The sequence below is a fragment of the Anarhichas minor genome, unplaced genomic scaffold (genome assembly GCF_050575085.1).
Source record: "Anarhichas minor isolate MPS153535 unplaced genomic scaffold, ASM5057508v1 ptg000010l, whole genome shotgun sequence".
Classification (NCBI taxonomy): Eukaryota; Metazoa; Chordata; class Actinopteri; order Perciformes; family Anarhichadidae; genus Anarhichas; species Anarhichas minor.
The window spans coordinates 17,742,080-17,756,008 of NW_027466456.1; positions in this window are offsets into that span (position 1 = coordinate 17,742,080).

Here is a 13,929-nt window from a genome sequence, read left to right on the forward strand (position 1 = left end):
GCAGTAGTTAACAAAGAAAATATTTTGTGGAACTTTTTCAACAAGCCCACAGCAGAGGCACACCTGTGGAACACCTGTGGCACACTTGTGGCCGAGTGATAAATGGTTTCAAATTGGAAGACCAAAAGGATAAATTGTAGGCAGGGGCTGGCATCCATCAATACACAGGTCTGACTGCTTTCACATCTGAGAGCAGATTGTCTTGAGGCCCTGGATGGAACCACATTGGCCGGTGGTACAGCCTCTGTTCTTTTCAAGGGGGGTCCAGGTTCAGACCTGTTTGGCAGCACCCAGCTGACAACTGACATCTTGTGTTTTGTCGACTGGAATGTGCACAGCCTTGAGAAAGTCTCAGCTGTTGCGTGCTCCTCTGTTAATCTCATATTACTTGTCAGGAGCGTTTTGTGCAAAATGTGCTTGCATGTAGCAATGCAACCAACACCTAGGATGTTCTGATAGTATAATTGCTGCTAAGTAACACTATTTTTTGCACCTCTGTAAAAAGTAACTTTTCAGTCCTGTGTGGATTTCAACAAAGACCCGATGCCGTTTATTTTGAGTGAGGACAGTCTCAACAATACGGCTGTCTCGGAGTGCATAATGTCTACAAGACTTCTACAGAACGCATCATAAAAGCATGATGCATGGATATGAATCTGAAGTGGATCTAAAGTGAATTGCAAAAGTACTGTTAGTGTGTTTATGTGTGGGGAGCTGGGGTTAAGGATCACTGATGCATCAAGACAGATCTTTCTGTTCATTATTTATTTGATTTTTTTATCAACACCCACATAAATGTCATGGCGCACCCACATCCCCTGTAAGTAGTCTTTTTTATTTTCTCTCCTCCTCCGCTCTGCTCTCAGGTCTGATTGACAGCCTGCTGTGTTCTCTCACCTCCCTACAGGTGGCCGAGGAGACAGGTGACCCGTCTGGCGTGAACCTCGCATGGCCCTGTGATTTCACAAGGACACCTCACAGTGACAGTTGTTGGGGGGGGAAAAAGTAATGATGGGAAAGGAAAAGGGAATAATAGGAGAACATAATCTCCCAAACTCTAGCAGTCAGATAAACCTGAAGTGATGTAAGTGATTAGTCTCCAGAGCAAACTAATGAAGTCACACATTTGGCCTCAGAGCCTAACATCCTGTTGCTGGTGAAAGAATGAATTAATGAAGCTCAAAATAAGAAAAAAAATGTATTGGCTGACATGCTGACAAGAAGAACAGAACAACACGCGGTTACTGATGAGTGATTTGTAAATAATGAAATCAATTTCCATTTACAGTCTAATTTGGTCGTGCAGGAATTCAATTGCTGCATCTTAAATGTATTTGTCTGTATTGACAATTTGAAAAAGAGTTGATTCTAATTTTAAAGAATTGTAATTATTTAGCAATTACACATGAACATGAACATATGCACAGCAGCCCATCTGAGATATAAGCTATTAAAGGTTAATCCATTAAATGTGTTCCACTGACAGAAATTTGAATTTGATCACATTTGGCAATAATTAATAAGGCATGAAAGATTCTAATTAATTAAGATAACTGTTTTTTGTCAATAAGCTCAGCGTATTGCAACAATGAGTTATGGGACTTTAATACAATTGTGTTATCTGCCAAGTTCATTGTATGTAATATAAATTCAAATTTGAATCAACATTACAGTATGAATCACTTTACATAAAACCACGCTTATTTAACCAACTTTCCCCCCAGACATACATCAGATGAGGCGTGTTGAAGTCTTTTGTTAGTCATACTGTGCTTACTGCATTGTCACGCCTCTCCCAAGAGGAATTGAATGGAAAGTTGCACCTGTCCTCGCGTGTGACAGATGCAAGGTGGAGCGATGCATTTACTCGCAGCTATATGCGCAACACTATCTCCCACTTAGACCTGAAAACTGATGATGAAGTGCACTTGGATTCTCACTTCTCATTCTGGCTCACACACAAACCGGTATGATGAAATACATGTGCAGGTGGTTGGGAGTGGCTTGGGGAAGAGAGTGCTGGGAGGTGGTGGGGCATCAGGGGCTGAGGGTAGGAGAATGTGCATAATTGTGCTTTCTCTGTCTCGTATTCCTTTTTTAATCTTCAAAGCACATATTCCAGGAAGCTGCACAATTGCTGGCAGGTGGATATGTATTTCTTGTTTTTTTTTTTGGTATCATCAAGTTCAGTGACTGATGGGAGAAGAGCTTAAAGGAACTGAGGACACACTAATAAGGCTCACATTCACCCGGTATATCCTGAAAGCATGCCGGTTAGTTTGAGAAGCAGAGAAGAGAATTTGGCGATTTTAGCATCTAAGCAGTTTCTGGTTTAGAGCTTACAATAATGAATACAAGCGGAGTCCATGATCCTCACATTACAGGAGGATGAAGCCTTAGAGCATCACATACAAGGAAATAAAAAACCAATACTGTGAAACTGAAAAAGTCAGCTCATTTCCACAGCGAAGGATGTCACTTTCTCTATTCTGGATTCATTAAGTATTCTAGCTGGTCAGCTGCCAGTTATTCCACTACCACAGCATTCCAATGCAGTAAATGTATAAGGTGGTGCAAAACACGTTTTTTTTATTATAATTTTTTCAAATGTTTTTATGCGACAATAAGCATGCATCCTCGTGTTATTTGTGCGACAGAGAACAACTGACTGTCAGGTAAAGTTAATTTTGCCACCGTATTACATTTTGTATTGTGTGTGTGTATTTTTCAGTCAATGTGTGATTTGATATTCCTATTTTGATTTCAGCAACACTACTGAAAAAAAGGTAATTTCAGATACGTGACTTGCAATTTTGATTTTCCTTTTATTGTTGTTTTGCTTAATTGTTTCAAACTGGCTTTTGGTAAGAAGATTGTTTTTTTCCTCTGAAGTTCTCTTCCTAATTGAGCCCAGGTGACGTGGCAAAATGTTATGCAGCTGATCCTCACTGGAGTCCACCAAGTTGGCCAAAACATGAGGGGTTGATAGGTAATATAAATGTTTAGGTAGTAGCTTTTAACACGGTTTGGGCTTCCTTTACATTCGCAGAATTTGTTTCAATACGCTGTACAAAGACAAGTTTCACTTAACCTTTGTTGTTTTAATCTCCCTTGGAGCTGATACCAATGGTACAATCCCAAAAGTATTTACATTCAGCGTTTGGACAAAGAAATCATTTTGACAGTGCCCTGAGGGAGACTAACACTTGAGATTCAGGTTTTTGTAAATGACTGGCATTTTCTTTTTTAATGAACCCATGGCTGCTTGTCCAAGTGTCCTAAAGTCTATATCAAGTTGTTACAATTTGTAACACAATGCAATGCCGAGCATTTTTTAATACGTCAATACTTAATATTTAATTTCTTGTTCTTAATAGGTATTTTAATGTCCAATCTACCACACTGTAGGATTTATCTTTGGTTCAGTCAGTGGACAAAACAGGGAAAAAAAAAAAATCTTCCTCTGTTTGACTTTCCAAGACGCATCTTGTCGAGGATTGTCTCCTTGCCGCAGTGTGTGGCAAGTTCAGCCCGATGAAATCCCTGTCAGCCGTGTCACCTTATTCCCAGCCAAGCCCAGAATCCCTCTGAATTGTAGGAACACAAAGCCGTTATGAATTTGTCACCTCCCGTCATTTTATCTTGGGCTGCAGGCAGTCTTTCCTCACAAAGCGACACAGTGACTGCAAGCTGCGCTCAGCCATGTTTTCCTTGCTGGAGCCTTTCTCCAAAAACTAAAAGAGTGGTCTCAATGTTATCAGACAATTATTCAGTATAGGACGTAAGCCTTTCATATCGCCCTATGTTGAAAGCTACTTTTCTTCTTAAGTCTGCACCATTTGGGTAAGCCCCCTTGCCCAATTAGCCATCCTTAAGCCTTTGTACATGTTGGACAAAAGGAAAGACGAATGTTAAATGGCCTGATTATTCCATGGTAATTATATGACGTTCAAAAGCATATCCCATCGCCTCTTTTCTTGACCAAAGTGGCAGAGAAAGACAGAGAGTATATATAGAGTGGTCATTTAAATGGGGAGCACTGCGGGGTTAGCTTGTGACTGCGACAGCCTATAGCTTTCAGAGATCAAGACATAATGAGCTGAGACCTAAGAGGACACCTCCTAGATGCATTTCTTTCATACACCTCATTACCATGTCCTTGTTTTTCACAGATTCAATTAGGGCTGCTGCATTTGCTGCACATTTTGGCTCCGTAGAGTCTAATGTTTCCTACTTGGTGTCACGAACAGTGAAAGGGTGATGAGCGGTGAACATAACATGGAGTCACAAGTGTGGGGTAAAAAATGAGAAAAATAAAAGCTTTAAAAAACAGTTATCATTGCAGTAAATGATGGAGTTCACCATGGCTTTATTAACATGCTAGGGGGCACAAAACAAAAAAGCCCCCATCCCACAATGTGTGTTTCTGTGTGAAAATGGGTAATTCCAGATGTAGTGTGTGGTAATTTGATTTCATACATTTTAAAGAAAAAGTGACATTGAATCAGAAAACGGACAAAGAAAATCTTAAACCTGCAATAACGGATTTGGCCACTTGGAGGCAGCAACAACATGCTGTAAGCAAAAAGACATATCACCTTTTTAATTAATTGATGTGGCGAACCAAACGGCACCACATTTAGACATCCAGCTGATACAGAGCAGCATCAGCGATACATTAAAGTTGTGTTTCTGGCCATATGTAGTCTAATATCCACTCTCCTTTTAGCTCTATGTTTGGTTTCCACCATCTGAACGATTGAGTTCATCTTTTATGAAAGTCTTTCCTACTACATGGGGGATCTTCATCTTGATATATACTGTACGTGTTCTTCTGTGATGACTTGAATTGAGTTTTAGACATATGAATAGGCCTGCTTAATAATTCTAGATTAATAAAGATTAAGACTAACATGTCAGCGTGCAGAGCTACAGTTGCTGTAAATCTGAGGCTGGAATAGCACGCAACATGGGCAGACCAGATGCAGGGATGTTAGCGTCACTGTCAAAAGCTGAACACATGGGTGGGAGCTTTTGACTCAGCCAAATGTCACTATATGTGATACATTTAATGCCAGCTGTAGGAAGTCACACTCAAAAGGGTAAGTGTCCAAGTGACTAATGGGGACAACATTTTTTTTAAATTTGGTCCAGTGTTGAGCGAGAAAAAGGTTGCAATATAATCTCTCTGGGCAATTCTGCACCCGCAATGTACGTCTACTGAATCGCGAGATTTCAAAACCAGGCTTGGTAAGACACAATAAAATTGTCTTAATTCTCTGTAGGGTCCTTTCTTTTGGGTTGTCAGACACAACCCACAGTCACACAGACAAATACAGAAGTTACCCTTTAATGCAAACCGCTGCTCTACTAAACTGTTCCATAATGTGTATGCCATGTGCAATATACCGCATATTTGGTATTTTCAATTGAAGAGCACGGAAGAAATATGTAAACACTTAAAAGTATGACCAATTTTCACTTCTATGTTAGATTATGTTGCAAAAGTTGAAGATTGAAGACAGCTGGACCACTTCTAACCTGTAAAATCAATTGTTACAGCAGCAAAACATAGAAGTAGCACAATTAGCCTTTAACTTACAACGGACATAAGTGACAATTATGTCAATAATTCCTCTACATGCTCAATCAGTGAAGCATCAGTGGACATTTCAGGAGCTTAGTAGCCCGGGAAAACGGCTCTCATTTTGATTGGTCACAGTTGGTTCAGTATTACAGATCTCTACATCTGACAGCTGAAACTCTACTAGGCTTTCGAATGTCACTTCGTGATGTCCTCACCTTCAGAGTGGTATCAGCAGAAGGCAATGTGTGCAGAGGGGACCATCTGGCCTGGCTGTCTGGGAGCCGTCAACTGCAGCTCAGGCCAAGTGACCTTGGCAGGGTCTGGGCCTGGAAGTGCCGAGATGGCACTAACATAACACTCGGACCGTGGAGATAGGTAAAATGGGCAAGCATACATTTTAACCAGAGCGCAGGTGCAATTACAAACGAAATGGATAAGTACCAAATGCCCTTAAATAAAAGCAGTGATCGGAATAAAGACACACTGAAAAGTCTTTTGAGGCCTTTTTACAACATATTGTGTGTTAAATTATTCAGAAGAAAATGGTTATTGTACTGTAGATTTACACAACAGTGCTTTGATGGAGTCCAAAACTTATTATAATTTAAATTTGAATAGCCTTCAGAATAAGGACCCCATGTCCTTCTAAAAGAATTTCCCAAACGTGGTTCCGTAACTCTTTGATGTCCGGAGGGCTCCTGACGTAAATGTATTTGTGCCAAGCAATGAGTCAAGGCCAGGGTGACTATGAAAATGAGATTATTTTAAAGACTTAAACATCGGTCTATTTTCTTCAAAGACGATCAGTTTTAAATTTAATGTCTCCGAGGCTTTCATCTGGCCTTCAATGTGCTGCATAATTTTTTGTTAGCAAACAGTCCATGTCTTCGACCTACTAACTGTGAATTTGGAAACTCAAAGCCTTCAGCAGACTCGCGTGTCTGTGAATCTGTCCAATTCCACCTTCCGAAACAGAGGATGCAGAGTTCCAGTGACATTCTTCTCGCAGTCTGAAGAATATTCCAGCCGCCCTGATTCATTTCTCAGAGCGAACAATTTACTGTTGGCGGCTGAATCCAGTCAACTTAAACGATCCCTGTAATTCCCTGAAGGAAACGCTCGAGCTGAAATGGAGCATTGTGTTTCATGGACTGTGTCCTAATGACTGATGACGTTTTCTCAGACACCTCCAAAGACAACCTCTAGCATATCTGGAACGCCATTTAAATGCTAAAATCTTGTCTCGTCATGAGCAAATGAACATACTTCGATGTTTCAATGTTTGACATTAGCACGTGTCTGCGTGTTGCAAGATAGATAAGTCGTTATTATTGCTTGAAGTTGTCAACAAACTAATTAACATCTGCTCTTTTTTTTAATCATAACTTCAAGTTTTTACATTTGGTCAAATGGGGATGAAAAAGTTCAGAAGGTATAGAATATCAGCAGCTAAGCTTAAAGGGAGTTTTTCTAAATTTTGTAATATAAATATACATTATTAACACTGCAATTGACAACACATGAAACATAACATGCAAAAGAATACTCATAGATTAGTAACAATACATTTGTTGAGAATATCAGAAATAGTAAAGAAAACAACTGAACAATCTTGCATTTTTTTATATAATCTTTACAGAAAAGATGTGTTTATGCAATGCATCTATCAACCTATTAGTTGGGGTGTTCATGGTTTAAAATCAATACCACATTATTTTGCATAAATGTACCCTGGCCCAGATTCAACATATGTTTTATATCACTACCACTATGGCTCCTGGCCCTTAAAGTCTGCGTCATATTATATGCTTGAGAGCATATGATGCAAACTTAAATATGCATGAGTCAAACTAATATCGTAAAATAAGACTGAAGTCAAACAAATTAATTCATACTTTGGAAGCAATACATTTTTTTTAAATTAAACTTTTTGATAATTCTCACTTTGACATCTTTTGGTTAAATGGTGTAAAGAGGCAGCATGCTTTTAAAGGCAGCATTTGCTCATTCTCTCTCATGTTTCTTAGTTTCCTCGGTGACTTTGTGTTTACAGGAAATGAATGAAGCTCCTGTTCCAATGATGACCACGCTATTAGACATGGCATGCTGCCATACAGAGCAGCTTATTTGTATGTATCAGCATAACTGATATGGGCGTACATATAGCACATTCTTTATTCATGTTTATCAGACCTGCCATTTGCGGTGAGCAAATCACTGTGTTATCCAAGTGCTGCACTCTAATTCTTAGTGGTGACCAATTAATGCAAATGTTTGGTATCCACAGCTTTTAAACATTAACAAATGGCAATCAACACAAACAAATAAATGTATATGGGTACGCACAAACATGGCATATAAGTGCAATTCATTCAAATATAGAACTTACATTACATAATGGAATTGTTCATAGTAGCAACAAGGTTTAATTCACCTCTATAAAATCAGCCTGCACCCTTATTTTACAGACATTTAAGGAGGACGAGCTCATCCATAAAGACGGCTGTCTCATCCCCTAATTTGCATATGTGCGGGGCAAGGTCATTTACATATCTCTGTCAGAATACGAAACGACGACGGCCACTTTGCCTTAAAAAGTCATTAACGTCACGCAGGATGCAATTACAATGGATCCATGTTGCTCTGGCCTCTGACAGCAAGTGTCTGCTGGTTCCTTGATGGCCGGAGCTGGATCTGACTGGGAGGCTAATGGCTCCAGCAGGAATCAACAGGCATCCCAGATGGCCGACTAGCATTTGTTTAACTGTTTTATCGTAATGAAATGCTTAATGTGGTGATATTTAAGCAACAAAAGTGACAAAACAGCACACGTGTCAAGTGCTCAAACACTTAAGCAGCACAACGAGGCATAGAAAATCAGTCGTGTTTCAGGAAGATTCAATTTAACTTGAAATTAATTTGCTGCAATAGTGAGATTTCTCTTGATGTGTCATTCTGCGGGTGAGACGATACACATCGCTCAAAGGCTCTCTCAACATGTTCTGTGTGAGGACATTTTATATTTTTCAAATCAACATACTGACAATGAGTGAAGGACACAGGGTAACATGCACTGTTTGTATATAATACTACATAGTTAAAAAGGATTTCGGTTCAAGGATGACCCAAGTGTGTCTTTCTCTCCTGACCGACAATAGCTCACACCATTTTTGAGTTAATGAGTTTGAGTTAGACTCAATGTAATTTGATCTTTATTTCACTGTGGTTCACCTACTACATAAAAAGATAGGAGACTTCTGCTGAAAGCTTGAGGACACCCCGGTGTAGCAGCCATGCTAACATGACACCACACAGATACCTGGTAATATACAGTGCTGGCCAAGTGACACAATACTAATGCAACTGATGACATTATCATCATTGGTTTTAGAAATCCAAGAGAACATCAAACAGCACAAATTGCAGAGCAGAGCGTCAACGGTTTTCAATTGTATCTCCTAATATTGGATTGCAATATACATATAAGTATGATTTCCGTGTTTATATACCTGTAGTTGTGTGTAAAATCGCTTCATAGCTATGACCATACTTACAGCTATGGGATATGTAGACCTTTTTTTCATGCAGGGTGAGTAATGTTGACACATCATTGCCTCAGTTTGTGCCACAAAGAGTGAATCAGTTACCATTAGCATCCACTTTAAGTCAATTTCATCTAAATAGCCTAAAATTGAAAATCACAAATTGAATTCAGGGTTTGTTACACTTGATCCATAGACACTTGATTTGGATGAGTAAGAGGGATCCCTCCTCCACACAGATATACAGTACAAACATTTTTTATATATAAAGACATCAACGTCTTTCCATTGACCTTGTGCAATTGCTCATGTGGAGTCATTTTGGATGGCAGTGCCAATTTACAGCAGGGTAACAATGAAGCTTTTGTTAATTACTCTTGACAGCTCGTCATACATCTGTCCAAATTGGGTGATTTTAACTAAAGTAGTTCCCCAATACAAAAAGAGTGTTGTGCTAAATCAAGGCTTGGTTTTTAGGTGGATCTGTCTTGGACTGCCCTTTCATCCGTCACCTCTAGGCTCTGATTTCAGCAGCTTTACTGTGTGGCTGACATCCCTGATCCCACTTGTGTAGTGTCACAAACAAGCCAATCTCTACGTCGTGTACTTCATTGCCTCTTCGTGGATTTGTTATCTATTGTGTTGACAGTGTAAGGATTTCTGGCATATAGAATGATGGATTCATGTAATCCCTTTACAATAGCTTATTTGCATAGTTGTGTTCCGCCTGGCAACATTAATTATTGTGCGTACAGCTCTGTGGATGAATGTCTCTTATTTGTCATCATTGTCACCTAATTGCAATAAAGAGACATCTCTTAGGTTGTACTGCTCAAATTATCGTTACCTCGTCCTTCAGGTGAGCTATATATATATATATATATATATATATATATATATATATATATATATATATATATATATATATATATATATATATATATATATATATATATATATATATGTATGTATGTATGTATGTATGTATGTATGTATGTATGTATGTATATATATATATGTGTGTGTCAACATTACTCACCCTGCATGTATATACATACATACCGTGGCATAATTCAGAGACTTGTTTTCGAGAGGAGCCATTTCATTAGGATTTCAATTCCCTCACAGCCAAACAAATGAACTGCGTTCTCAGATATTACATTAATTGCTAGACTGGCAACGGGCTGCTGTGCAGGGCAAGCTTTGCTGTCACAGTGAAAATGTAATTTATGCAGTGCAAATGAATTACCATGCCGTGATTCTAACACCCAACATTGAAAAGAACATGTTGCGCTCACAGCAACCCTATTTTTTTTTTTCAAATTGCAAGCAGCCTATTGCAACATTATATTTTCTATGTGGGAACTATTTCCTTGTTTCATTTTTAATCTAAGCTTGAATCCAAATCTTTGATTTCCTATTCCGTTGGAGGGTTCTTTGGGATGATATTAAAATGTTGAATGAGGGTATTTATTGGGAAGACATCACAGATAAAATTAATATATTACCATGTGGTATCATGTATTTAGTATCTATGGATTTTTTTTGTCGGCTTTAATTAGCTCCCACTCATGCTTGTCAATAAATTACCTAAAACAAGACTGAATTGGTTCATTTCTCAGAAAGTGGTGGAATAAGACCCAACAATTTCAAACCATTATTTGAATCACTATTTGAATTTAAGTCTGACGCGTGTGTACTAGGGGTGTAACGCTTCACAACATTCTCGGTTCAATACGATACAGTGGTGCCACGGTTCGGTACGTTTTCAATACAGCGAAAAAAGCAGAAATGCCAAATCCTCGCTGGTGAGACTCTCAAGGGGGCGTGTCTGAAGAACATGTGTCGGTAGCTTTGTGTAGTCCGTGATGACCAGCCGTCTGTTGTAAGAGCAACAGCGGGTGCTTCGGACATTTGATTCTCTGTTTGGGCTTTTGTTTTCTTTTACAAATGGACTCGTGAATGAGTAGTGTCATGGGGCTCAATAGCATTAAGCATGTCCGTACAGCCTGGTTTTCCACTCCAGAGTAGAGTGGAACAGGTCCAGCTGCTTTAATATTTAACTATTTGTGTCCTGTCTTTAAGATTTGTCTTCAGTCGGAATAAAAATATATTTTGGGCTGAGAGCTACAGAAAGGTCAGAGAAGCTTGATAGTATTTAGAGACTTAACACAGTGTTGCCTTTGGTCTTTTCACAGCATTTGTTGTGAGTAAAATAAAAATATTGCCTATTGCCAACTGTATCCTTGAATTAACTGACGCTTCCATTTTCCTTGTTCAAGTGCTCATTCTGTATCCGTCACAAAATGTAAGTGTCAGTGGCCACCTGCTTGTGAACCAGATAGAGGGGCACACACCGACATCTTAGCTGCCAACTTGATCAACACCACCTGTCATCTGCCCTCACAAGAAGCAACTCTTCATGACGAATTGCATCAATACACACAAGCAAACACCGCCGACTTTTTATAATGGAAGCACTTGGGTTGCTGTAAAAGTCCTGCCCTGCTGCAGGTTTGCATCCATGCATCTCTTTGGAGAGAAAAATTAGTCCCAGGGGGGGGCCACGAGGGACACAAGTGTCAAACTACACACTCAGAATGAGTAATGGAGGACCAGGCCCATAAATGCCTCCACTGACCTTTTGGGTATTCATACACAACGTGCATAGCATAGAAGGGGAACAACATGCCACCATTAATTGCTCCAAAGCAGACATTATTTTTTGTATCTGTCGGTGGAAATATGAAATAAGTACCAGATGATAAATACAACTGAGGAGGAGTGGGTGTTTTGGGGGCAGGGAGGGTGTTTTAGAAAAAATAAAAATAAAAGTGGGAGGATTTTAATCTTTGGTAAGGCTGTCAGTGGGTGACACCTCCAGGCTTGGTTGCTGGCTCGCTATCAATGTGACAAGGTCAGGTTCTGTTGCCGGGCACTACTGAAGACATATATAAATATATATATATATTTTTCTTTTCTGCAGATGAAGAAGCTTATATAAATCCTGTGTTCAGACCTTTGTTTCTACTCAAATGCAGCTTTCTTCCAGCTGTCACGGGGGAGCGGATTGATTGCCCATTATCTTTTATTCTCTCGCTCTCGTCATTTTGAAGTCGGAGATCAGAACCACGATGGTACACAACAATGACAGTGATCCGTTTCGACCTATCAAAAGCTTCAAAAGCCATCTCTGATGAGGCCCAGTGCCACACACACTCTGTCATCCAGTTGACCCAGTTCTCCTGTGCTCTGGTGGCAAACACAACGACGGCATGATTCATTCTGAGACTAAAATCCTTTCTTGATCGATGGAGCCATCAGCGGTCAAGTTCACTGGTGCGACCTCTGCTCCCGTCGTCTATAATGTTGCCGGTTTGTCCTGTGCTAATTGGCACTTTTCAGTTCATAAATCACTTTAAAAAAAATCTCCAAGCAGCCCCATTCTCTGAGGTTTAGCTAGCTGCGTACAGAATGACCTGAACCTCCTCATTAGAGAGGACATACAGTACGGTATGCTCTTCCAGTTATCTGCGCTGAGTAAACTGCCCGACTTAATTAAGTCATCGGAAAAGGAAGCCTAAGGGTCTGGGCCATCAAAGCCGTGGCAGGATATTTTTCATTGTGAGTCCCCATGCTACTTTCTGCTGTCGTCCAATTCAGTGGTCAGGTATAGGCTCACAAAGAGAAAATGGATGAGATTACATGACGACCAGCAACGAAAACAAATCACTGCTCAAGAAGAGGAGGAAATAAAGAGGTTAATTTATTGCTATACTGGCGCAGCGCACGGACATAATTAATTAAATCAACATCATTGACATGCTCTCAGCCTGTGAATGTAAATGAAGAGTGCCTCGGAAATGAAAGGCTACAGACAGCCTTTAAAACCAATAAGCCAATGGATGAGTGACCCCATTTTTAACGCTGACACTGGATCATCATTTCAAACTCCTAATGGAAAAAAACCTATCAATGCCATATGAAAAGCCTGATACATCATAAAACTGTAACAACTTACTTGTTTTAAAATAAATTTGCATTCTGTAGAGGACCACAGCTCTGCAAATGATCATTTCATTCAAGCTGTAGTTTGTCTTTTAATTACCATCTTCCTAGAATGGCTTGAGACAATTTGCCCGGAGGGGACCTCTGAGTATTAGAATGGGCTGAACATCATTTTATTAGTTGTGATAATATTTCTTTAGTCATTGCAATTTATGGATGCCAAGTCTCAACACAGCAGGAAGGAATTAGAGAGGGTGGCAGCTCTCGCTGGTGGTGGAGGAGGTGGGGTGCTGGTGACATGTTCCTTTTCATAGTAAATAATAAGCTCATTAAATGGCGGAAATGTTTTTAAAAGCTATTATCTGCCCCATTTCACTTTAATTAGCCAACTGTCTCCGAGACCTGCCTGCACAGCTTACACAAGATTTACTTTTTTGTCAGACGACAACAGAAAGTTGAGTGAAACTAATCCAACATAATGGCAATGCCAGCGGTTTGACAGGTGAAATAAACTAGGGAATTAGTCATCCTGGAGAAAACGCTCGCAGGCCGAGAGATAAGATGGTTTGTGTCCGTGATAAACATGTTCCCGATGGGATGTGATGCAAATGTGTTCGTCATTACAACAGAATTCCAAGAGATTTAACTGGGGCAAAGTTAAATGAATGCGATTGCATTCAATGTTGATTGGCTGAGAGAAAATGAAAAGAAATTAAAGACATTTAAATATATAATACTACTTGATTCGTGGAGAAAGAGAGGATTTGTCACACAGAAGCTGCAGGCAGTGGA